The sequence below is a fragment of the Dermacentor variabilis genome, chromosome 4 (genome assembly GCF_050947875.1).
Source record: "Dermacentor variabilis isolate Ectoservices chromosome 4, ASM5094787v1, whole genome shotgun sequence".
Classification (NCBI taxonomy): Eukaryota; Metazoa; Arthropoda; class Arachnida; order Ixodida; family Ixodidae; genus Dermacentor; species Dermacentor variabilis.
Window position 1 is genome coordinate 104,378,425 of NC_134571.1, and position 27,271 is coordinate 104,405,695.

Here is a 27,271-nt window from a genome sequence, read left to right on the forward strand (position 1 = left end):
ATTTATTCTTATGTTTATTATTTATTATTAGGGTTTAATTTCACGGTTACAGCGGATAAGTTTGCGTTGTTGCCTATTCAATGAGCATATTTGTAGTGAAAGCAGATTTGGCATAATTTTCAAACACCGTGGACAAAAAAAGGACAATTCAGAAAGCTTGCATTACAAAGTACTACTTTGAATGGTAAGGAGGTCCAATGCTGCTGCTTGCATAACTGCGCAGTGAAATACAGGTGGTGGAAATCTAAGCAATATTGCAGCACAAGTATACACAAAAGTTTGAAAGGCGAATTTGCGGTCGTATATCCAAGAAAAAAAAAAGAACATTCAAGTAGTTTATTCACGCGTCTATCGTAAAGTGCATCGAGGCTCACAACATTGCGTTGCACATACTGCGATGAGATATGTGAATGGCATCGTGGCATCAGTGTTGAATGCTTTTGATGTAAAAGTTGTAGCTCTCTGAATATGTACTAAGCTACCTTGTACACTGGTGCACCTTAATGGGTTCAAAGCACATGCAAATCCGATGTCACCCGAGCTCTCAAAACGGGAAGCTTCTCCAAGCAGAATATGATAAACCCTTTGGGACTACGTCTATCTCCGGAAGTATAAAGATCACCATGACATCGTTAAGCCAGCTTGACGCTGTTAGCTGCGGGTGTACCCGACATTCTAATTTCTTTCATAATTCTACCCATATTAACCAGTGGTGCGTGCACTCGAGTCTCGTAGAGCGAACGTAGCAAACATCACGAATCGCCAGATAATGACTGCAATGCTAACAGAGCCGCATAAAATAAGTGGCGGCACTGCACTCCGTCGCAACCTGGCCTGATCGTCCACGTTCTCCCATTGCCTAAGGCATGTTTACTTATCGCGTTACTCCTCCATCTGCGCGGCGTAAGACATAGCTACAACAGTAGCTCGTCTACTCTTTGCAACCACGCGGCTAGTGTTTGTTTCGTCCCGGTCTTCAGCATCGGTTCTGCTGCGAGTGACATCCCACAGGAGAATAAGACGGTGGAAGTGGGGGCTATAGTACAGGATCAAAGGATCCCAGTGCACCATTCCTAATGCACATGAATCGCAGTGCGCTACTCTTTGATAGGAGGACGTACCGCAGGACAGAAGCGCTCCCTTAACGGTGTCGCTCATTCGGGTTCTTTTGTTTGGTGGCCTAGAGTATATATAGACGTAGGAACCTCTAGTAGCGCCCGTGTGTCGCGTCGGAAGCCAACCGTCCCTATTCGTTTTTCCCTCTTCTCGGCTCTTGTTTCCTCCTACATGTGCAGTAATTTATCCTAAAGCCCCTATTCAAGTTGACATGTGTGGTGCTCCTACAAGCTACTCGGTCTCTACGAAATCACCACTCCACAAGCTAACGAATTCATCATAACTTACATCCGTGTTTACCTGCAGCCCGAATTCGTCGGCTTTCTTCTCCTCCCACTGTATGCTGTAGATTGCCGACGGGCAAGCGAATTAGTATCGTGTGAGTGAACCTCGGCGGGTATTGCCGTGTTCCCATTTTCTCGTCTTTTGTGCAACGTTTATGACTGTGCAGTGGCCAAGTCCTTGCCCTTAGTCCCGTACCAGTAAAGTCTGTACACTGCACCATTTATTTCATATTTTTTTCTAACTTTCCTGCCGCAATGCATGCCTTTAGGTGCTTTCTAGCTACATATTTTGTGGCGTACGTGTTTACGCCACAACCACTCATCAACATTTTTGAATGCTGTGGTAAGATATTGCCATTCGAAGGTTATTGGTAGATTGGAGTACTTTTTTATTTCATTCATTTCAATGCACTTCATTTCATTTCACTTAATTTATTTCTGAAAGTGCCCAAGAACAGCCCTACGCCTTAGTATTGCGCACTTGTGTTGCAGGAAGAACATAAAACAAAACAGATAACCTGAAAGAACAGTGGTGCAAGATGCAACAAAAAATTGAATTAAATCAAAGACCGAAGTCAAATTGAGAGCAAATACAAGAGCTGAAAATATCAATATAATAACGCAAGGTACTTTGTTGTGTTACAAGACGCGTTATAGCGTTAGAGATAGAAGCTAAATTGAGGTAGAAAATGCTGGGATTACGAAAGTATGGGCGAAGCACGCAGAACGTTATAGCAGACAGTAACCGCGAGCAGGAGAAGTGGTTGTGAATTAGTTTATAGAAGAATAAACATTATGATATTGTCACCTTATTTCTATGGAACATGCGCAGTACACGCGCATATGCATAAAATAGACGGCGTCCCAGAAATAGCTCGTACGTGATACGAATGAAAAATCACTGAACATATTCATTTTTTCCCACATTTGTCCAATTTGTATAGTTCTATACAACAGAACAAGACTCTCACTTCGCGCAGACAAAAAAAAAAAAAGAATACAAGATGACAACGCAGGTGATATCCCTAGCTTCTTTATCAATTTTGATTCGAGACCTAACTTTCTGCAGAACGCATTGAAAATTGCTGAAACATGTTTTTTCAAAGTTAGTCGGGAGCCAATCAATATTTCTATGTCCCGCGCACAACTCGCTCCTTTCAAGGGAATGTTATCAAGTGAGTATTCGTATAGTGTAGTGGGCATGTTGCGACTAAAGGATACAAATGGGTGTTAGTTGGATTAATATGCAAAAAAGTTGGAAGCACACCACTCCGCGACAGAATTAACGTCTTCCTGTAATAATTTACAATCCTGCGCTGATTCGGCGCTGATTTATGCAGTAATATTATAGCTACGCGCCTGGGAACGATTCTTGTAATACAAGGATTAGAAAACGCGTGGGTCTCCTCGAGAACATTTCAAGTATATGCTAAAGGAGAGTGCCGTCGCACATGTCCGTAAGGCAGGTGCACGCGGCGTGTAACCATGTTCAACATTCATGATTAGTTGACACCAAGCTAGCAATTTTATAAAGTTTCCTAGACTGACTGAATAACCTTCGATATCCGCACCACATGATTGAGTAAAAATGGAACGCAGTCGTTTTCACTTTCATGCAAGATACTGGAGCGCCTTCTCTAAAACTATGTTTGTAGTAAGCGCGTGCCACAAAAGATTAGCACCATTTGTTTGTAAACATTTATTACATAATACAGTACATTAACATTTTTCGACATTTAGATGATATTCTTCAACCTCTCCGGTTATCTCAGCGACACATTACCTAGTAGGCACATGTTTCATATGCCTACTAGGTAATGATACGCCCAGTTGAATATCTTTTTTTTGCAGTATAGTGCTTGGAGCTGCCCGAGAGGAACTGGAGCTATGGTATAAAGCGTTAGGAGGCTCTAGGCTATCCCTCCTTCCCCTCTCCTCCCACATACCGGCCAGGTGAAAAAGCGAGAGGTGCGGTAGGTAGTGCTAGTTGTGACAATACTGTTCACTTTTCAATCAGGGTACTAGCCAATCAGTCACCAGCGTTGACTTTGTTATTGGGTAAAATATGGTGAGTACTTAATTCACTATCAAATTAGGTGTATATTCACTCCAAGCGTCAGTCTCCAAGTAAACCACTGGTGAAAAAGGTGCGGTGGTAGTCAACAGCCGAGAGGCCACCGGCCGTAAATGGCAAGAACTAACTAATTGGCAATAACTAGCTCGTCGGTCATGGTGTCTAATATCACTGCTGTGAAGCCCATTTCCTGTCATCCAGCCACGATGAACTGAAACCCCGGCTATTCAAGAAACTGCAGTCAGAGTTGGGTGGTAGGAACAATCTAGAAGCGATATTTGTCGCAATGACTGCAATACCGAATAACCGAACAACGAATACCAGTAACCAGTATGAGTGCAGGTACTGCATAGTTCTCCAGAACTTCAGCATATTTGCTTCAGTCATCCAAAGCTTGTTCCAGAAAACCACAAACCACAAGAGCGGGCATGGCACCATGTTTATAAGTATTTTACCACATGTAAGAGTTATTACTTATCAGTTGTCATTATATCTTTCTTTTAGTTGAGACAGGAATTCAAGCCTTTTATTAAATCACAGTGCCACTAGAACGATGACTTTATCAATTCCGCGTTGACTTTCACGTTGAAAAGCGGAAATTTGTCCCGAAGCTGTTCTTTTGCGTTCTTTATCTTACTCCATTTTTTAATAAAAGAGAATCACCATAAAGCAATCACCGTATTCAGTGCGTAAATCAAACACCAGCTTTTATTTTATATGGACGAAGGAAAATATTTCGACAATCTGTCTTTTCCTAGCCTAAAAAAAAACTAAAGCCAGAAAACAAAGCATGCTGGAAGCTGTATTTGTTTCAAAGCGCGGTTGTCCTGCTCTTTGTATTCTGATATTACTGCGCATGCGTTCTTTTATTTTTTTTTCGTTCTCGTTGCGTGTGAGACCGGCTGCTGTCTTTTGCACTTGAGTATCATTCACTGTCTTGTCTTATTATAAGCGTAATACTTCTTCTCCCGTTTTCATTCAAAGTGTTCATGCTTTTTTTCAACTGACGTGTCATTTTTTTTCCTCTCTCACCCACGGCCCATATATTTCAGCTACCAGCCTGAAAAGATTGCTTGCTAAGTTTCTCTGAGCTGTTATTCGCGCGGCCTCCACATGCGGACCATGTTTTCCACCCTAGTTATGTATTCGCTAGGCTAGCTCCTTTTCACGTCAGAAATGCGAAGAGAAATGATTCCACGCTTTATAGATAGGTCTACAAAGTGGTTTAGAATTTTCAATACCCTTTGATAAGGCACCACAACTTTACCAAATTTATTTACATATGATATTGGGACTTCGTCGTACATGTATGGCACAGCACCTTCTAGAAAAACGTCCCTATTGAAAAAAAATTCATATTCCTCCTAAAAGATATCCAATAATCTGGGGAAAACACGGGGAATGCGGCAGATGGAAATTCAAGACGATGAGCAAAACGAGAACAAGGTGAAAGCAGGAGCCAACGTTTCGACAAGCGGACTTGTCTTCTTCAAGGCGACGTATACTTTCCTCACCACAGTATATATAGGTGGGGTTCTTCTCAATTCTCAATTCGACACGTTAACACACCTTTCCTCGTTGCCGCACCCACCCGCCTTACATGCTCTCCCCTTTAGAGGAGCCCCCATCTATATATACTGTGGCAAGGAAAGCATACGCCGCCTTGAAGAAGACAAGTCTACTTGTCGAAACGGTGGCTCCTGCTTTCACCTTGTTCTCGTTTTGCTCATCGTCTCCAATAATCTGCTATGTCATATTTAGGATTTCATATAAAAACCCGTTTTTACCATATGCCCTATGATGCTATTGGTTATGGGAGTTATGAGAAATTAAGTTTTCTTTTTTAGTAGGGATGTTAGAATCATTTATAGAAATTATTCACCATTCCTATTGTCACGTGGTGGTGACATTGAAGAACACAGTAGCAATACTGTGAAAGACGAAACTAACTTTTATTGGGCGAACCTGTGCCCACAAAAAACAGGCTACACTTAAAGCTCAACGATAGCGGCGAACACGGTCGGCGATCGTCGAAAATCTAACCAGCGGGTCAAGCGCGTCGGCTTTTATACATCAGTCGTCGAACGTTCCAGAGTAATCGCTGGGACCCGCGTGCCTTCCACAAAGTTCTACATTATTCGCGTCGCGCACACATGCGATCAGATTACACAAGGTTCGGTCACAGACAGCGGATATAAGCATCGATAACATTCCAGAAACATCCGACACGTGCAGGCGCGTCCTGCGCTGCGCGATAACATCTGGTAGGCGGTAAAACGTGTCGCCCGATAAAGACAAACAAGTTCACGTGTCAATATAAAATAAGATTGTCAAATATGTTTTGTCGGCAATTTAACACCTAAAGGTTATAAATTTGCACCAATTATGCTTACGAATTTTTCGTGTGGTCTGCAGTGGATGAATCAAGTAGATCTCGTGCGACTTGTTTTTATTCTGGCAGCAGTGAGCAAATGTTGAGCATATGACAATCAATAAAACTGCAGTACATCTTAGTCATATGTTCTCGAAGAAGTTTTTTGCCACCCCGGTTTTGAATAGTAACATATCCTGTGGCAAAGCTTAGTTTCATTCGTAATAATACGCTAAAACGTGTTCTGCAGTGTGTAATATACAGAGTACGTAGAACATAAACGCGGAACATTTAGAATTCGTTTTTCTTTGACCATATTAAAAGAAGTGCCATCACTTTGGCGTTGACAACTGCATTCTAAAGATATTACTGTGTCTCACAATAGTATCTGACTTCCATAACCTGAGGTTTGCGGTGAATTTGCTTATGCCATTGTGCAATAAACCAGAGTCTACATACCGGATTGATAATCGGTCGCCATTGTACCATGCACAATGAGCTTACATAGTGGAGAAGTCAGTATACGTAAAGCAAACGTTTCATATTGATATCGAAATATGAACCCTTGCGAATCTTCATTGTTCGTATTTGATCGCTATCGTCAGGAAAATATTTTCTTTCAGTGATCGGTCTAAAGCGTTTCACGGTTGTTATCCGCGATACTGCCCAGCGTCCTAGCAAGACTGCATACAAACAGAATTTCAATTTCGTCACATGGGGTAGGGGAGGGGGCATGTTAGCAGTGATATGTGTCCAGCAAATTTGCTGTTATTGGCTTATTGATGAGTTTTGCAATTATTCTGTAGGCACTCGTCTTCTCCATATTTTCATGCGTAATAAAGGCGGCGCCCGCGGGGTCCTTGGTGAACTTGACAAGTCAGATTGCTCTCGTGGAAGAAACCCGATGGTTACTCCGGATGGGTGGGGGTGTTTTAAGTGCATGGAAAAAAGCTACGTCCTCTGTAGTAAGATATGTGTTGACAACACGGCTGCAATTAGCAGATGACCGGGGTAGTAGGAGAAGTACGGGAGAGGCCTTTGCCCTGCAGTGGGCGTAGACAGGTTGATGATGATGATGATGTGTTGGCATGCTCCGGAGTGTTATACATGTGTTTTACAAACAGGCCAAACCATTGCTCGTTTCCTGGGAGATGTATATCTCCCACCGCGATAAAATTAGGTTAGAATAGGAGAACACCAAGCCTGATGTACATGATGGGTTAAGCGTATGAAGGTAAAGTACGACCCCTCTTGTAAGGTTCGCTGTGAGGTGTTCGAAAGCATTGCATGCAAGAAAAGATTCAAAAGTGTTACAGAAACGTTACAAAATGCAACGTTTTTCCATAAAAACACGGGGGGGGGTATGTAAACTTGATGAACGTATAGAGTCAAAACTAGTATTCGAACGGGAAAGCACTGCGTTTGCCATTGTCTTTCAGGTAGCTCTATCGCTAGCAAGCTTCTTCGCAAAATATATTAGCAGACGCAGTATGCAGATGCTTTGGTCACGGTAGACCCAACCGCACCATGGCGCTAACCAAGCATTTGCTCTACACTGGCCAGGGTATCATCGACTTTGCGACGGTTACAACAACCGGACACGCGCAGCTCGACTCTCATTGGCTCAACGATAGATTGCAGCCTGTTTTCGGCAGTCCTTCCTTACACCACACAAGGTTATCACTTTCCCCGGCACGAAGCTGCTGGCGATACCTAATGGCTCTCGGGGATGTGACGTCATCAGTGTGGGTCGGCATAAAAAAACGACATCAAGAATAAATGGGTCGTCTCAATATTGGTTGAAGTACACAATTATTCAGCGAAGAAATCGGATGAGCGAGTGGGCATGGCGTAAATAGGAACTCGCTACATCTCAGCGCACTCGTTAAAAAATGGGAAATTGCACTCCAAATAATGATGCTGCGTGTCACTCGAGGGATTCCTTCATTCTCCCTACTTGAGGTTACCGCTGGTCAAAACACACCTTTCTACTTCCAAGGACTATATATTTGTGGCTGAGTTTCCAGGTGACACGCGTGCAGCAGATGTTCGCGATGCTTTATCCCGTGTTATTCTGTTATTCTGGGCACGCACTCAACTTTCGCCAGGTGCGAAGCTCTGAATGCAGCAAGGAGCCGCCAGTTTTCTCGTCCATCGCCATTCAAACAGATTCAGTGCAAGCCGCAGGCGAAAGTTTCCAAAATTCAATTTTGTCGAGAGCCACATACCTTCTCGACAGCTCTGCCTCAAGTGTGAGAAGACCAAGAATACAGTTCGGGATGTGGCCTAGATAGAATGGAGTATACCTTTTCATCTTACAATCTTGCTCACTACATCTCTGTAGATTTTCCTTTCATTCACTTGGTCCAAGAGACGAGAACTCGGTTGAATGGGCAAGACAAGTGGAGCGAAAGAAAGTGATAAATAAAATCTGAAAACGAGAGGGTCCACAGAAGCCTCTTATTTCACTACTTTTCAGCACGCTCCAGTGCATAATGCAAATGCGATTGAATAATTGAGGAGGAGCAGCAATAAACACTTATTATGTGAAACAGCGAGAAAGTATTCATTCTTCGCCCTATGTGGGTGGCTCACTCAGTCCGGAAAGCTGCTGGGTAATGCCGCGACCCGGGCCCGGTCCCCCAGACTGCGCTGATTCTCCAGCCTCTGTGTCGTTAACATTGCCTTCCACATTTCTTCGATGGCTTGTAGTGGTTCTGAAGCTTCATCTTCATTATGTTTCTTGTGATGCGGGCAGAATGGCAACATACGTTGGAGGGTGTCTGATAAGTCAAAAAGTCGGCATAGATATTGGAATTCGGTGGGGTGCATTCCGTGCATGATAATGCCGTGGATACACTCGTATGTATTCGTTTGTAGTCCGCTGAGGGCGGTGGCTTCTTCCATTCTTAATTTTGGATGTGGTAGTGGATATCGTCTTCTTTACAGTCGATAGTATTGCAATATTAGGGCACAGTTGATGGGGATGTCCTCCACCTTACCGCTTTCCGTAGCCCGTGCGACAGGAAATCCCGGCTGGTATGCTCTCGGGCGTGCACTGCTTCGATTCCTGCCAGATGTTCGTGGTCCGCTGTCCATGTGATGTAGGTTTCGGGGACTTGTTAGCGTCTTGTTATTTCTTTTAGAATCTTGACTTCTCCACGGAGATTCAGCCTTTTGTAGGGTTCTACAGACGATTTGTGAGTCGCTCAAGATGACTGATATGTCCTTGCACGTGGCGATGTCGAGGACGATGGCCATTTCCTCCGCCGTTTCTAGATCTCTGGCCGGTAAGGTGGCTGCGTAGGTCGTTCCGTTGGTTGTTGGCCACGCTAATTGCGTATGCACTTCTATGTGGGTACTTTGGCGCATCTGTACGTCACGTGCTGGAGTTCTTTCAGTGCTTCTTGCTTAGCGCTCGAACACTTGCTTGTCTCCTGTCTTTGTGGTGTGTTGCATGCAAGTTGCGAGGTATCGGATCGACTGATATAGGGTCTTGGAGAAGTGGTGGTAATAGAGCTTTCTTGTCTGATTCTACTACGAAGTTTTCGCTTTATGCGAGTTTCCGAAGCACTGCTCTGCCTGTTTGAGTCAGCTTAAGGCGTTCGAGCTGGCTGGCCCTGTGCGCTTCATTAATTTTTTCCCAGGTGTTATGGAGGACAAGTTTGAGAACCGTTGTGGTTGAGGTCATACTGGGAACTCTTACAGCGCTCTCGATTGATGATGATGTTGAATTTTGCAATTTCAGCTTTCTTGAGAAATAGATACAGGGAGCCATATATCATCTGACGTGTAGGGAGGGCTTAGAATATTTGGATAGTTCCTTGATCATTAAGTCCTTTTCTTTAGGGTGGTTATGCGCCTAATGAGATGAGTGATTTGTGTTAGGGTGTTCTGAAGCTTTGGAAGTGAATCTGGCGTTCTTATGTATTTTGAGATCAAGGACGCAAAGGGAGCCAACTTGAGGGATATCGATTGAATTGAGTTTGACGTTGGCGGCAGCGTGGGCTGGTGGTCTTTCTTGGGCCTTGCCTTGAGTATAAGCAGCTCTGATTTTTCGAGGGTGCACTAGAGACCGCATTTTGAGAAGTACTGTTCTATCTGGTCGATTGCCTCTTGGAGGGTAGTTCTCTGTTGGCCAATTGCGGATGCTTTTGCCCACAACTTTATATCGTCGGGCTGCGTTGCTTGGTTTAAGCCTTCGATATCATCGAGTTGTTGTGGGACCTTAATCCTGCCGCGCTGAACAGCAAATGTGAAATGCCTGATCCTTGCGGCGCGCCTCTGTTGGGGTTTTTCAATTTATTGCTTCGAAAGTTGCCGACACCCACCATAGCCGAGCGATCTTTGAGAAAGTCCTGCACGTATTGGGGGGGGGGGGGAGGGGTAGGTCCGGATTCCGCAGTTTGTGTCTGGGAGATTCTCGAGGATAGCTTCATGCTTCACATTATGGAAGGCTACTTTTACACCTATTTCTAAAATAGAGAACTTTTGTGGCGTTGTAGGTGGTCCATAAGGTCTACCTTGAGCTGCAGGAGTATATCGTGTGCTGAGAGGAGCTGCTGGAAGCCAAATATTGTGCCAGGCATGAGTCATGTGCCAGGCATGAGCCTCACTACATACGTCTTCGACGTATGTAGTGAGGCGATCGAGAAATTTGTGTTCAAGGAGCTTTTCGGGACAGGAAAAGAAATAGTCGGTGTTTTGTAGTGGCTTGTTTGGTTTTCTTATCATAGTTACTTCTGCCTGCTTCCATACTGCTGGGAGCTCGCCTTTTTCCTAGCTGTTATCCATTCAGTCGAGTAGCTCATTAATGGCCTTGTCTGGTAAATTTCCCGGATCCTGTTGGTCATCTTGTCGTTTCCTGGCGATGTGTTACAGGTTAATTTGGCAAGTACGGCTTGGAGTTCAGGAAGATTGAAAGGGCTGTCGAGGGTGAGGTTTTGTTCGACTTTGTACGGTCGGGGATCGGTGACCTTGGGGGTGTTATCGCCATAAACTTCAAGCTTCTTTTCTCCCTAAACTTTTTTCTCAGTTTCTGGATGGGAGTGAATAATTTTCCTAAGGTCAGGTCATTGTTGGGACATGTTTTTTTTTAAATTTCAAGTCCTGTTGGCTGTCTTAGCAGTAGCAGGGTGGGTACTGCGAATTTGCACATAACGGAAAAAGTATAAACACATTATAAAACATAAATAGAACGTGAACCAATGAATGTTGGAAATAACCACCAAAAGAAATAAGCAAATGCAAAATATAATATTTCGGCAAGGAAATACGTCTTTGTAACATGGTGACAGTGATATCACAAGCAGTATGAAAGTAAGACTACAGGATGTATTCAAGAACAGTCCGACAATGTTTGCACAACACCGCTATGATTCAATTTCATGAAAGGATTTTAAATTGTTCCTCAAAGCCTACAATGCTACTCGATTGCAAAAAAAAATACGGGCAAACTGTTCCATTCTTTAATTGTTCGCGGAAAAAATGAATAAGCGTATATGTCCAGATATGCTTTTGGAATTGAGAACATGTAATGATTGCTTGACCTGACGTTTCTAGCCTGCCTGAAAGCAAGATAGGGCATGGTTTCAATGTTGGAGTGGCTTTTTGATAACAAGAAAATAAATAAGTCTAGTGAATTTTCGGCATTGAGCAAGTTTAGGCAAATAAAGCAATCGAAGCATATCAGAAATAGAGTCAGAGCGATAATACGGGGAAAGAATAAACTTTGCGGATTTTCTCTGTATCTTAATTCTCAATGCGATTTAATAAGCCTGATTGAAACGGATCTCATATGACAGTGGCATACCCTAACGTCGGTCTATTGTAAGATAAATAAGCTAGTACCTTAACGGGTGTGGTTGCTAGCTTTAATTTGCAGCGTAGGAACCATAATTTTTTTCTGTAGCTCCACAAATTCAGTCAACTTGTGGTTTCCAACTTAAGTCTTTTGAAACAGATAAACCTAGGAATGTTATCGTTTCAGCTTCAATTAGAATTGTTGGACCAATCTCATAATTACACTCAATAACATACTTTGTTCTGTTTGTAACTCTGAGCATGACTGATTTTGATGCGTTAATTTTCAGTTTCCATTTCGCGGCCCATACTTCTACAGCCTTAAGGGCTTGGCTGACTGACGCCTGGTCATTTCGGTTATTGATGTCATCGTATATTAAGCATTCATCTGCAAATAAAGGCATGGTTATTTTGTTATTTATATGATGGGCAATATCATTTATGTAAACTAGAAAATTAAGTGGTCCTAAAACGGATCTCTGTGGAACACCTGAGGTTATCTTTAATTGGTTAGATTTGTTATCGTTTATTTCAACGTATTGTGTCCGACCTGTAAAGTATCAGCGATCCCCTTAACAACTTCATAATTTGCATTCATACCTATCAGTTTAATAATTGATTCCTTAAGTACGACTTGACCGAAAGCCTTCGTCAAATCTAAAAATATAGCGTCGACCTGTTTTTTATTGTTCAAGGAAGCTAAAAAATTGTTAATCGTTTCTATCAACAGTGTAACCATCGAAAGGTGGTGTTGAAATCCGTGATAGTTGGGGAAAAAGCCTTCTTGTCTTCAAGCTAGGTGTAAATTGAATTTGAACCAAGTAATTGGTTCGTCAGTGCAATGGGCCAATAGTTTCCAATATTTTGCTTTTCGCCAGAGGTGCGAACCGCAACCACTTTTGCTGCTTGACAGTGATGTAGGACTCGTTTTTGTGCTAGCGAGACATTAAATATGATCTCTGAATAGTAGCCTACCGATTTCGCATATCTGCGCAGAAAGGCATTTGGTATACCGCCTGGACCGATAGATTGTTTATCGATAATTTTAAGCAAAACAGCTATTACGCCTCCATACGACACATGTATATTATGCATTGGAAGGGTGGAAAATCATCTGCAGGAGTCTCAGTAAATACAGACTGAAAGAAATCATTAAAACATATTGCCATGCGCGAGTTGGTCGACACAAGTTCATCATTAAGGACAATGTCATTGGGACCTACGTTATTATACAACAAATGGCACCAATAACGGTGCGGATCGTACTTCATGAAATTGGTTAGTGTCACGTCAGAGCAATTTGTTTTAGCGGCCGCCATCTTTGTGCGAAATAAAGAGCTTAGCACCAAAATTTTATTATGACCTTTTTTTGGCTTCCCCACTTGACGATTAATTTTGCGCTTTAAATGTATATTTTCGCAGGTTAACCACGGCTTCTGTTTATTTATTCTTCCGAGTTGGCACAAATCTGTTTACTAAGTGAAAGACAATATCATTAAATGCAATCCACATCGCACTGACGTCATCCGTTTGTTTGAATCCATACAAACAGAGGGAAAGAGGATCACTAATGATTGTGCCATCGGGTCTATCAAAACACAGAACATGCATAACGCTACCAACTTTCAGGTATACAGCGGCATGCTTCGTGTCCCCATAAACTAGCTTATGATCCGAGAAGCCGGTTTGAGCCAATACGTCATAGTCCTGAAGTCACCCATCTATGAACACCAAATGTTATATAGATCTTGATTTTCCAAGTACGCGTTTGCACTCGTGAACTGCCTGTTGTAAATCCTGACTGAAAGCTATTTCTAGAAAAAGGTAAAAATGGGCATTTTCGCGATGCTGAGCGCTTAGCTTGAACCAATCAATCCCTGGCACGTTGAAATTCCCAGCAATAATTATGCGATAGCTGCGCTTTTTTAAGGCTTTCTTAGTAAAACTGCATATATTCAAGATAGGAAATGGGTGAATTAGGCGGCCTATAAACAGTTCCAAGGATTATCCTTGTTTTGTCTAGCTTAATTTCGCACCAGATGCTTTCATGTGTTGGAATGCTGGTCATTTGCACACAGTCAATATTGTCACGTGGGAATGACGGTGACAAAAGCAGCAAAACTGTGAATGGTGAAACTAGTGTTTTATAGGGCGAACCTGTGTCCTTTAAAACAAGTTACACTCAACGCACAATGATAGCGGTGAACACAGTCGGCAATCATCGAAAATCTGATGAGCGGGTGAAGCGCGTCAGCTTTTCTGCATGAGCCATCGAACGTTCCAGAGTAATCGCTGGTGGCCGCGTGTCTTACGGAAAGTTCTACACAATTCCCGTAGCACATGAGATCGGATTACACAAGGTTTGACAACAGATAGCAGAACAAACCATCGATAATATTCGAGAAACTTCCGATACCTGCGGGTTCTTCCCGCGCTGAGAGATAACATTTGTGAGACGGTGAGAAGCGGTTACCCGAAAAAGATAAACAAGTGCATGTGTCAATATCAGCCTTACATACAGTAGAGACTCCACCCCCACGTGCATCGCGGTCTTTGCGTATGATTTTGTAATTCGGTGGTAGAAGCTTTTGGTCTTGTATTTCGGGCCACAGCCATGTTTCAGTTATTGTGATCACATGAGGATCGTAATTTGCCAGCATGTATTCTGTGTCTCCAATTTTGTTTACTAAATTCCTTGCATTTAAATTGATCAAGCGGAAGGCATTTGAATCACACTCTTGGTTCCGTCAGTCACCCCTACCAGCAGCTGGGAGTCTGTTCAGATGCAGAGCCTTCACATGGCTGCGCTTTGATTGATCCCACACCTAGATGTAAGCGTGCACTTGTAGTTTGCCATGAGATGCGTATATACAAAAATGATCATATATACGAGAGTACACACGCGCAGAAATCGCGGGCACCTACATTCTGTGCACATTCAATGAATACTTTTGATAGCCTGCCTTCAAGAGCTAGCAAGGTCGGAAATTAAGCCATACGCGTCCATCTGCCGCCTACAGGAAACGGCATGACCACTGTCGGAGGAGCTCCTCTGAGAGAAACGACAGTAGATCAGTGTCGGCATTGAAGAGAAGTTTATTTCAATACACTTATCCAGAAAAACACATGTGCACTTCATTTGATGTGCCGAAAAAAAAAAAACATCCACAACAACGTCACATTACTGTAAGAGCTAGGGCACATTATGACCTCCTGAGACCCGGAATGCATTTAGGTAAAAAGATTTTCCCCAAATTTTCAGAATAAATCAGTGGGGTTATGAAGGTGAAAAGTGTTAAATGTTTTTTCAATAGCCCTGATAGTTTCAGCTCAGTGCGATGTCCAATATATTGGACACTGGGATGCTACCCGATCTTTTTTCAACCAGCGCGCACGTAATGACGTACCGCAGATATTGCGCTCAAACTCGTGTGCAAAAATATTTTAATAACTCGAAAGGCAAAGTAGTGAATAAAGTACATAAAAAGAGCATTCCTCTGCTCAATAAAAATTTTGCTCTTGTGTTCACTTCCTGTGGGCAATTTGAAAACACCTTTTTGTCCTTGGTGATGCAGCAGAAGAGCCGAAATTTGGTGCAAAAAAATTTGTTTTCATGTCGCAGCCCTGTAGTCTGCAACGGGCAGCGTTGGCAGTGTCTGCCAGCATTGAGCAGTGGGTAGTGCTCTTTTCTTGGGGTTCTCGAGGTGACAGTCGAGCCTGCTTTGATGGGGGATGCCACTCGGCTTCGTTCTCACTCTCCGTTTCATCCTGCTTCTTCCCTTGAGCCACGATAGTCTCAGCAACGGATTGGCGGAACTGCATGTATTTGAGTATTTCTTTCCGCTGTTTGTTTAGGGAGCGTATGTCCCGCGTGTACTGCACCCAGGAGTTGTTGAGAGCAATGTCGAAGAGGTGAAAGATGGCTCTGATTGTCCACTTGTTGACGCGTGCTTTTAACCTGTACTAACTGATCCTTCGGTCTGCCTTGTCAACACCGCCAATGTTGACGTTGTACATGCGAGCAATATCTGGTAGAGGGATATCGATATGTTTTTCCCTTACGAGACCACCTGCGACAGCTGGTGTCTTGCGGGTCCAAGCCATGGATTGAAAAGAAAGAGAAGTTATCGGCTTAATTCATCAGGCACGCGAGGCCGGTCCCCTAAAGAAAAAAAAAAAACCAGACGCGATTTCGTCCACAAGCCGCTAAATGGCAACAGTACTCACCTCCTGTTTATAACAAGGCCATCGCAAAAGTGCGGTCAAAATGACCGGTTTGAGTTCTAGTGCCCAACGTAATGGACGCGGGAAATCAAAGGAAGCGTAAAAAAAAGTAAGCGCGCGAACAGTTTAAATTTCGTATTCTGCGCGTACGCTGTTGTGTTAACTTTCATATAAAATCAAAGATATGCCCTAAAAGCAGGTAAAAATACGAGAAACAGTGCTTACTTCTCCGGCAGCTGCCGGAAAACGCCGCGCCGCTGAATGCCGCCATTGTGAAACTGTTTCGGCGGGAAATTGAACGATGTATTTTCATCAATGCTGCATAGATGGCGCAAGCAGGTGTCCAACAAGTTGGACAGCTCGGTCTTATGTGGATGGAAGCCTTGTCACAGGAGTACTGCCTCATATCTGAATGTCCAATATATTGGACAAATCCCCATAGCGGGGTCTCAGGAGGATGATATAAGAGCAAACATTGAGGTTACATACAAGTCTGGCAGGTGTTGTCACTTTCCGGGAATTAAGATGTCAGTAAGGTAACAGCTGCGCAGTAATGCGCCGATTGCGAAGCTTTATGAAGTGTGTCGACCCTTTCCGCAGGAACTGGTCTTCATTTAGGTTGATCGGGTCTACGAAAGCCTGTTCGTGCTTTTGTTTGTGAAAGCGGCGTAGTAACGGGCACATCGCTCTTTTTGGCTGCCGCTGCAGTGCCGCAGTACCTCTTTGTCGCCACAACACGTATGCTTCCCCGCAGCACAAGACAAATTCGAAGTCTTCCCGGTTGCGTTTTAGGATCCATGCGTACATCAAACATGGGCCACAGTAACAACCAAAATGATTTTGCAACAGTACAATTAAAGAGGGCATGCCTTAATGTTTCCTTCTGTCTGCACTGACGACAGTGGTTAAGACGTTCCCTACGCTGGAATGTAGTTCCGCGTAGGCGAAACGCGCCAACCTCGTGTCCACTCGAAGACGCGCACCTCGGCAGGCACGGCCGATGCGGTCAGCCAGCTGACGCTCCTGAAACGCTGCGGCTCTTCCTGTGCCCAGTGTTCTATTGCTAGTAATTCGCATACCTCTGTTGCCGGTGTGTCAAGTACTTCTACATGTGGTAAAGTTGATTCAATTATTAGAGTGCTGCTGCATACATATTTATAAAATGGCGGTGGCTCTTCCACCATAAGTCCTGTTCTTATTCCTGATACAAAGAGCTTCGTGGATGTTTCTAGGAAATAGTCGACAAGTTTCTTGCCTAGATATTCAGGATTGTTTACGAGGTCGTAAATACCTCGCAACGCGAGGACAGAGCTCTTTGTCCTGATAGACGGGATGCTAAGTCCACCCAGGCTCGTTGGAAGCCAAACGAGCGGAGGTGCCCCTAATTCTGTTTTGTCTTCCCAGAGGAAAGAAACACAAAATGAAGGTTGACTCTCTGAAGCCTTGCGTGGTGGGTGCGCTATGCGTTCGACGTAGTAAAAATCCGCGCAGATGCTGTCTTATTATGTTGCTGCGCTCGGCTTGAGTCAGTGAGAACTTTGATGTCAGACAGCTTCTTTTCTGCCTTCTTACGCAGACCTGGGCACATCTCCTGCGCCACGTCGCCGGACCTGAGGAACACTACTGCGAGGACTTTGATCCGTGCTTTCCACTCGACTTCTCCCACAAGGGCGGGTGTAAAGTTACCAAAGACCATCGCCTTGCTTTTGTCTTTATTCTGAATGGCTCCGGATAATTCAGAGTAATCGTTAAGCAAACGTAAGAATGCATAGTAGCTGTCTTCGTTTCTTAAATAGAAAGACACGTCGTCTGCATATGCAGAAACTTTTATTTCTCCTTGGCCTGGAAAGGGAAAGCCGCGTATTGCTGGGTAAAATGAAATGCGGCGCATGGGACCAGGAAAGAATCGCTTAGGCTACCGTTGACAAGCAACTTGGCCGACAAACCCAATAGAAGAGGGCGATATTATTTAGGAATTCGACTGGGAAACCGAATGCTTCCAGCACGCCAAACAGGTACCGATACTTAACAGGATCGAAAGCTTTAGCTTGGTCCAGCAAAACGAACAGCGCGTAATTTGGGTTCTAGAAGCGAAGGTAAAAGGGTCCCTTGTCAACGCTAGAGATGAAAAAATGTATCGGCTTGGTACACTACACATCTGCGTGTGACAGATTAAGTCTGGAAGATTAATTCACGAGACTATCTTGTAGTCCGAGTTTAACAGCGTAATCGGCCGCCAAGACCGTGGCTCGGAGGCCTGGCCGGCTGACTTGGGGAAGGGGAGGATTCGGCTATCGCAGAAAGAATCCGGCCGAATGCCATCGGATGTGAACTTATTAACCGTGAGCAAAAGCTTGTCTTTGAAGGCATCAAAAAATCGCCCGTAAAACTGGATTGGGATGCTGCCTGGGCCGGGCGAAGAGGAGGCATTCATGTCTTTTATTACCGCTCGAAGCTCTGTGAGTGTTGCTGGCTCTCACAGGTGCTGTACGACGTTGTTTAATATTTGGGGCCGGGCTCGACAGAATTCCCTCAACCTTTCGCCGTAATGATTCTGCATCAACTGCTTTCTTTGGCAGTAAACTCCTCTCTGACAGGCTATTTAAATACTGTGCAAATGCCTGACAAGCGGTCACTGCGAGTGCCATCCGGATGCATGACGTGAAGAATTCGGGCAGAGCATTCTTCCCTATGCCGAGACCACTCGTATGTACCGTAGCATGACAAAATGGGACAGAGGATTACCCTGGGTGGCAGCCTGGCTGGCAGCTCTATAAGACAGCCTGAGTAAAGTTTTGTACTTGGCTTTCACCAAGTGGAGGTAATCTTGCATTGCAAACGTAAGCGTGTCTGCATTGCGTATGATTCGCATCAGCCTAAGTACTTCATTTAATTCGCAAGTGATTCGCTTTTTTCGATTGCGTCCTGCTCGAGTGAATAGAGGACGCCATGCCGCCTTGAAATCATCCCAAGAGCGGCACTCCGCGTCGTCCTCGCACAAAGCTACTAATGTAGCGTCTACCGCCGCGATGCTCTCGGGATCTGCAAATAGACTGACATCCATTCACCATAAATCGAATTTCATGCCGGTCTCGCCGAGATACTGAGGCACGGACAAAGGCTGATGATCGGAAATGCGGGGTGCACCCGTGGGAAAGATAACAAATTCTCAGCTTTCGAGATAGCAGCTAAGGTCAGGGGGAAAAAGAAATTTATCTAGCCTGCTTTCTGACCGGCCCCTTTCCCAAGTTGGCCCGAATACATCATCGTGCAACTGCACCCACGCACAGGAGAGACGAAACTGGTGGGTAAGCCGGCGTAACGCTCGTATTCCTTGATAGTGGCAGGACTATCCGCGTCCCCTTGAGTAGCGGCCCTCGTTTAGACAACGGTTGAAATCCCCGACTACGAATGTCCGGTAAAGCTCTAACATGTATGTGTCAAGTGATCCAAACAGTTCCGTTGAGTTGGACTGGCCTGCAGGTGCATATATAAGTACGGCCCCAAATCGTCTCGGGTTCAGCAGAAAATCGACTGCTTACGTGAGACCGTCTAACCCGTACGCACAGTGAGCTCCCTTTCTAAAACAGCGCTTGTCAGGGAAAAGAAGGCTTTAACAGAAAAATGGGTCTTAAAGTTTGACGCATCAAGGCATGTCCGCAAATTTCATTCTTGCAAAAAAAGCACGTCTACACCCCGCGTTCACGCGAAGTGCAGCACCTCTCTCTGTTTGTCGACGAACCGCAACGCCTGAACATTGAGAGAGAGGAAATGCACCATCGCCATGATGCAAGCGAAAAAGGTCACCATGTTTACCGGCCTCGTTAAAGGGTTCCGTCCATGGCGGAACCCGACGCACGCAACTTTTTCGGGACTTTGGATTTGCTCTCTTTATGCGAAATGCTCGAGTCCATCTCAGCTTCGCGTGCTCTCGTTATCTCTTGTTTATCAGTGTCCATTGTTTATGCTATGAGGAGAACGTCGGCAGCTTGACTTACTGGAATATTTAAGGACAAGTTCTACGTGGGGGGTATAGGGAATCCGCTGGTCTGATAGAGTACTCTCTCTCGTGTGGTGCCAGGTGTCGTTGCCTGCCGGGACTAGGGGTGGTATGCCACGGCCTACCAGATGATGCGACCTGTCGGTGAACTCGCCAGCTGGCACGTTGTCTTCGCGTGCTGCGAAGTCCGCTGATTGGTCGATTATGAGTTCTGGAGGAGAGGTCGTGTCGCTTGAGCTTGTCTCAGTTTCGCTGACTTCGCTAGTGCTGGTCTCAGAAGAAGGGAGTGCTGGGAACTGCTCGTCTTCCGAGTTCTCTGATGCCTCCGAGGAAGACAAGGGTTCGGAAAGTTCGTTGCAGAGGGTTTCTTCAGACGAAACTTGAACATCGGCGTGCCGGTGGTCTTTGGGTTGTTATTTGGAGAGCTGATCATGCTCGGGTTGGTCGTCGTCTTCTGCTTTGCTGAAAGGAATGGTAGTCTTTGTGGCTGCAGTAGCATAGGACCTGGGCATGAATCAGTCCATTGTGATGTGGTTCCCTGCAAAGCGGCGACAAGGCGGCGTTCACTTGGTGGTCTCGTGACCAAAGACTTCGCACCTTTTGCTACGCGGTGTCTCGCATACCTTTCCTAGGTGTCCTTACGTCCCACACAAGGAGCATACCTTCCTAATTACTCAGTAGTCAACATGATACGATGGCCTTGTGTTGACATAAAATTTGGCACGAGCTTCGCCATTTCCATGCGAATGACCCTTACGCCGGTCCCGATTTTAGGTCTTCCTTTAAACTGTTATTCTTGAATTGCAAGAATTTTTCCATACGGAGACAGGACTGTTGGAAGTGCGGCGTCTCCCCCCCTATGGGGGGACACGGAAGGCGGAAATGTAGAGGACTGCGACTTAGGAGACTGGGACCGAGGTACCATTCACAAACGCAGGAGTCACGGGACAATACTTTGACAGCGGCTGCTGCGGACACGACAGCTGCCACTACGATGAATTTTACTCCTCCCTAGTGTTGGAGAGGTTCAAGGCCTCCTGGCGGCCCTACGGTTTCTTCGATGGCGTTGATTAGTTCACCTGCGCTGCTGCCCGTTGGTGCGCTAAAGGTGAAGCAGTGCGCTTAGGGGGGGGGGGGGGGGTTCGCGGAATGCCATCCCCGTTGAGCTGAACGCCTAGGCGTAGCTTTGGCTACCATGGCGGGACGTGCCGCGCCTGGGCGTTGCTCACGTTGCTAGATCACTGGAAAGGCACGCTTTCTTCACTGGACAAAATTTCTGGTGTGTTTTAGAAAAAAGTTTATTTAAACAAGGGAAGATACGAACACTGAGTCACAATAGCGGCACAATTCCACAAGTAGTGACCGAGTCCTCACTCATTAACATATAACACAGGTAAACATAGTCGAATTGTCGCGTGTATAAAATGATGTTCAATATATACAGTGTACACAATGGTTATGTACAATAATGATATGACAGAGACACTTTACATAATTTTGAAGTGATGCTATGAGATGTGTATATACAAAAATGATCATGTATAAGAGAATTCGCAAACACAGAAGTTACAAGCACTTAGATTCTGTGCACATATAATGAATACTTCTGATGTCATGGCTACAAGAACAAGGCTGGTAAAAAATTAAGCTGTATGCGTCCATCAGCAACAGTCAGGAAACGGCATGACCACTGCCGAAGGAACTCTTCTTCCCCAAGGAAGAACAACTCGTCTGACAGAAATGAGCTCAGAGCAGAGTCTCCCCAAAAGAGAAAACACAGCATGGCGACGATGCCCCGCAGCAACTCCCTCGCGCCGGTTACGCCATGGACAAAAGGCCCCCGCAGCAATTAAACGTCGCGCAAAGCGGCCGTGTGAGCAGCGACCAGATGTGATAAAGCGGTTAACTCCAAGGCCACGGAAACCAGTATTCACGACCCTCCGAAACACCCTGGCAACGGCGCATTCAAGCAGCACATGTTTATTGGATTCCCGAAGGAGGCAGTTGGGACCCAGCGAAGATGAGACTACACCCCACCGCTCTAACCTGTCCCGAGTTGAAAACACTTGCCACCCTAGACACCACATGAAGTCGCGTAGGTGGCCATGCAGAAATGACGTCGTTATTGCTAATTGGAACGTGCGCGGCGCGCTGGAGGAACTAGAGGAAGCAGGAAGGATGACATTGTATCCACAACATGGTTTTCGAGAATGTCTACATCAGGACATACCCGTTGTATGTGGGGCGATAATATGTCACGGCCGTAGAGTAAAACGCAGGTGCGTTTAACATTTGTGGTTGTGGTCCGCGATTTAAGTGCACGCCTGTTAACATCTACCAAGTTTTGGTGCCAAGGAAATAACAGGCGAGTTCGCGCGCAGGACACTGATCAAGCTGTAACAGACGGAGCAGAAGTCACAGAGCAAGCAGCCGGCAACGGACAGACACTGACGGGAACGTGAACCCACCGCGAGAGCGTGGTTGCCCAAGCGCCGCACCACAGACCAGTTTTGTACTGCCCGACCAGAAGAAGGAACCAAGAAGGGACTTCCAGGACCTAGTAACCCGTAATGGTGGCTTTACAACACGACAAACGTACCACACTCGGCTGCAAAATACAGACTGTGCTAAGTACCTTCTTTCTAATAGGGGCAAATCATACCCTTGAACATCTTTAATATTTCGCCTTACATCTTCAAGAATCGAGAGCCACACAGAGTCTGATATGCCATCGTTGGTGTAATCAAGAGCCAATATACGAATAGAGTTTCTGTTTTGAAGATGGAAAAAGCGACTTAGGCGTGTCTGTGGTGAAGCAATAAACAAATAACAACATTTTGAAAAATTTAGCGCAGCAACTGAAATATTTCCGTACTCAGTGAATATTCGAAGGCTGCGTCTTCATTACAACACCGCTACCAGGCAGTGGGAGACCACGCACGTAAGCGTTTCTCAGTACTGAGGGCAGAAATGACTCAAGGCTGAGCATAAAAAGTACTGGGGATAGAGGGCACCATTGACGAACACCACGAGTAACGGGGAATGGTGCACTTTCCCGACCATCAAGAAACAATGTACTTCGGATATTTGAATAGGCAGTCCTAATAAGTTCAAGAAAATTTGACGAAAAGGCGAATGAGGTCAGTACATTAAATATGTAGCTATGTTCAAGGCGATCGAAGGCCTTTTCTTGATCTAGTGAAACTAGAAGACCACGTGCGAACCTGGTCAGCGTCCATGTCATTATGTCACGCGTGACGAACGAAAGACTGTGCTCTCTTCCAGGGACTGAGCATGCCTGATGTTGTCCTATTAAAGAATGCATCAGGCTTCCCAAGCGTCACGTGAGAACAGCTGTGAAGGTTTTGTAGTGAACGTTGAGAAGCGTGATTGGCCTCCACTCCTCTGGACGAACTGATGATGGATAGTGCTTAGGTATCAGCACAATGGGACCGTCGCGAAAACTTGACGGGAATTCAAAGTTCTCAAAGCAGCGGCTGATAACAGACACGAAAGTGGCACCAATATCTTCCTAGAAAAATAGATCAAACTCTACAGGTAATCCGTCCTGCCCTGGGGCCGAGCCATGCTTCATGGAAGATAATGCTGCTTTCACTTCGTCAGCTGACGGTCGTACACAAAGACGTTCAGCGATTTCAGGTGGAACCTGAGGCAACTCACTAAGGATTTCGACGTTACCACGGATCCATTCGCATATTCGTACACGCTATGTTTTCAAAATGCGATACAAAGAGCGAATAATCACGTGCGGGAGGCGATCTAACAGGAAGTGCCCTTGGGGCCACAGAACCGAGTACATACGGCTGTCTAAAAAGAGAGTTTTTTGCAAAGCGCAGAACGTCAGGGTGTGCATGCGGACTACGTCTGCATCGCCAAACAGCAGCTGACAAAGACGACGCTGCGATGGGACGTTGGAAATGGCGCCGTAGCTCACGCTGCTATGACCGCACAAGCGGAGTCAATTGATTGACCCGAAGGACAATGCGGAGCTTCATGGCAGTATCCGCCAGTTCTGACGTGCGTAGTCCAAGTGCATGACCTTCAACTGAACAATGCAGACGCCACTGCACCCTGAGCGCGTCCCATGTCTCTGGGTCGGATCTAGAAAGAGAAGCGCGCAAGACTCTTGCCAAACAAGGGTGCGAGTGCGCGTCGTGTAGAACGCGGATGTCGAGGCGCCAAGGTTTTCCTGATGAAGAAGCAGGGAAGCAAACTTCAAGCATAACTGGTCTGTGATCGGAAACAGGCATGAGATGAAGGCAAAGTTATCACATCAGATTGCGAGACATACTGTGCTAAATTGCATGGCACATAGGCACGGTCTAGCCTGCTTGACAACGTACCGCGTCGCCACGTCCAGACAAATGAAGAACCACGAAAAAGTCGATGTGTATCCAGCAACGAAAAGTGCTAGACGAAGCGACGCAGCTCCCGTGCTTTTCAATCGGACGTTGTTTCGGGAATAATCATTCGGAACCACGCATACTCAACCACGCAGGCCATCCGTGTAGTGAAATGAAGTTACTGATCTAACTGAATTTCTAGAAGTAAAATCCGTCAGAAAAATTGTAATGTACGACTTACACACAACCTACTGACATCGAAGCGTCGGATTGTAATTTGAATATACGAGAAAACATAATTCTGCTACGCGAGAACTCAACCACAAACCCATTTTAACGCGACAGCGTTTTCCAGCTGCTGTTTGAGATCTGTCTTAGTAAAAGCGACGCGGCCCCCTCGGTTGCTTGCGCAACATCAAAAAACAAAAAAGCAAAACAAAAGAACCACAAAGCTCACCTTCGTGCACAGCGTTCGTCGCCAGGGTTACCCGATGAGCATTACGCTTACATAAGCTGCATTTGCCGGGAAGCGTGAGAAGAACTCGGGCATCTTTGAGTGCAGTCGTGTTACATTTTTAAAGGCGAAGCTTAAGCATCCTCGAAATTTGTTTTTTTGATCGTGTGTGAGGAACCGAGTGGACTGTGCCATTCCTACTAAGCCAGACCTCAAACGGAAGCTGGTAAACGCTATTGCGTTAAAAGGGGTTTGTGTTTCAGCGTAAAAAAATTATGTTTTCTTGTATATTAAAATTTAATTCGACGCTATAATGTCTGTAGGTTGTATGTATGTCATACTTTACAATTTTTCTTACGAATTTTACTTTGACAAATTTAATTATTTCAGTACTTCTTTGCGCTACACGGAGGGCTTGCGTGGTTGGGTATCCGTGGTTTGGTCTGCGTGGTTCGAAATGATTATTCACGAGACGATGGTCGACGCCGGATTTTCTGTCATATGGGGCCCTTAAAGCTCTCGTATTAAAAGCTCTTGGCAAATCTTACAGAATAAAGACACTGCGCTTCCCATTAAACAACATGGGAAATGTAATGGCTTACACGCAAAAAACCAGTAATTTCACTCATCATAACCTGAAAAGACCTGTTAGAGATCAGGGAATACTAGCACAAGAAATTTGACGCTGGCTGGTACACTTCGGTGTCAAAAGAGCTCAAAAGCGCGGTACAAAGCAAGAAGACGGACGGCCTGGCGTTGGTCTGCAACTAACCGGAGGTTGTCCTCAGACTCGCGGCATACAATAGCCTGTGATGATGTTATGAAGTGTTAAACCTATCGTACTCAACGATTTTAAAAAGTCGAAGTTTCGCCCGAAAGGAGAAGTATTGACAGCGATAGCGAATTATTCGACGGCTATATGAAGTAACGTTAAAAGTTTCATCAGCTGCATAAACTGCTGTAAGACAGGCTTCATAAGAAACTCGCAAGTTTGCCCGAAAGGCGGAACATGGATTGCGATAGAAATGTAGCAGAGAGCCATAATAAGTAACGATATTAGTTTTATTGGCCGTATAAACTTGTAAACACTCGCTTGTAACGTTGTAAACACCGCGGACATTCGCTGTCAAAACTGTGACGTGATCGAGCGCGGCAGCAGCAGCGACCTTCATGCTGTCTGTCACTTCAATGCAAATTGAACGGCGAGAACACATCACACGCAAAGCTATGAATGATCGGCCCACTTACCTGAATGAACGCCCCTCCTACCTGCCCCTCCTACCTGCCCCCTTCCCCCCCCCCCCCCCTGGTTCCTTGCGCGCGACGGAAGACGGCGCGCTTTCCTCCCTCGCGCGCGCAGGATTGAGCCGCGATCGTTGGCTCCCTCTCGCACGCTTTCACTCACACGTACAACATATGGCACACGGCAATGGTGTTATCGTCCTTGGACTTTATACAAAGCACCACGGCGACGGCAGCGGTAAAAATGCGCCTGTCACAATGAAGATTTACAAGCACGTTGTCCTACGTGCAAAGGAATACATGAACGCATCTCACTCCGTGGCCGTGGACACTAGGTGTCAGAACGCTGGCGTGAAGAGCGGTAGTAGCGGCGAGTGAATTTCCCTTCATGATGTCTCTCGCGTCAGTACGAACTACGCGCGCGAGAACATAGCGCATGCGAAGCCATCAACAATCTCGAGCTGCCTTGCATTCGAACCCACCGCAGATTACCTACAAGATAGAAGTGCGCGCAGCCGCGCTCTTCCACCGCTTCTGGTGTACAAGAGGCGCTGCGCACAAACCGGTCACCGCGTGACAGGAGGGCGAGCAACCTCCCTGCTTCACGTCCTTGCGCGCCCGAGATGGTGCCGCCACATCAAGCACCATCCTTCTCGGCTCGCCCTCGCAAGCTTTCGCTCGCACCTACAGTAAATGGCGCGCTGTCGCAATGCTATCGCGCTTAGACCATATGCGGAAGATCACTGCGACGGCGACGGCGGCATTTAGCCTTATAATTGCTCATGCAATAATTTCTGAAGCATGCATACAGGCTGCTGAGATGATCTTAACCGATAAAGAAGTTGCGTTACCTGGATGGTGTGTGTGCTGGCTGCACTTGCAGAGCACCTTTAAATATGCCAGTGTTTGTTCACACATGTTCGAAAGGCTTTACTGCATTTCATTGAATAGGTTCCTGAATGTTTGGTTTATTACGTCTTTTTATCTTGCCCTTTCCTTTTTTTACTGAAAGCGTAAATCTTCGTTACGGTAAACATAATATCTGCCTTAAAATAAACTGTAGTTTGTAGTAGCGCGTTTGTCTTTGTTACATGCTACCGTTCCCTGTGTACCACATTGCGTAGGCGCTGTTGATTCTTAATATTGCGATATCAATTATACGGACGTTTGAGCTCGAGATGCGTTCGTGCCGTCACCGTTAGCATTGCTGGCATCGTTGTTTCCAGCTATCGACGGCATATGCGTCGGTCACGCAGAGATGGTTGAGAGTCTCTAGCGAAATGACGTAGGTTTTACAGCACGAAAGAAGAAGCGAAGCCTTATCATGCCTGCTTTGTCAG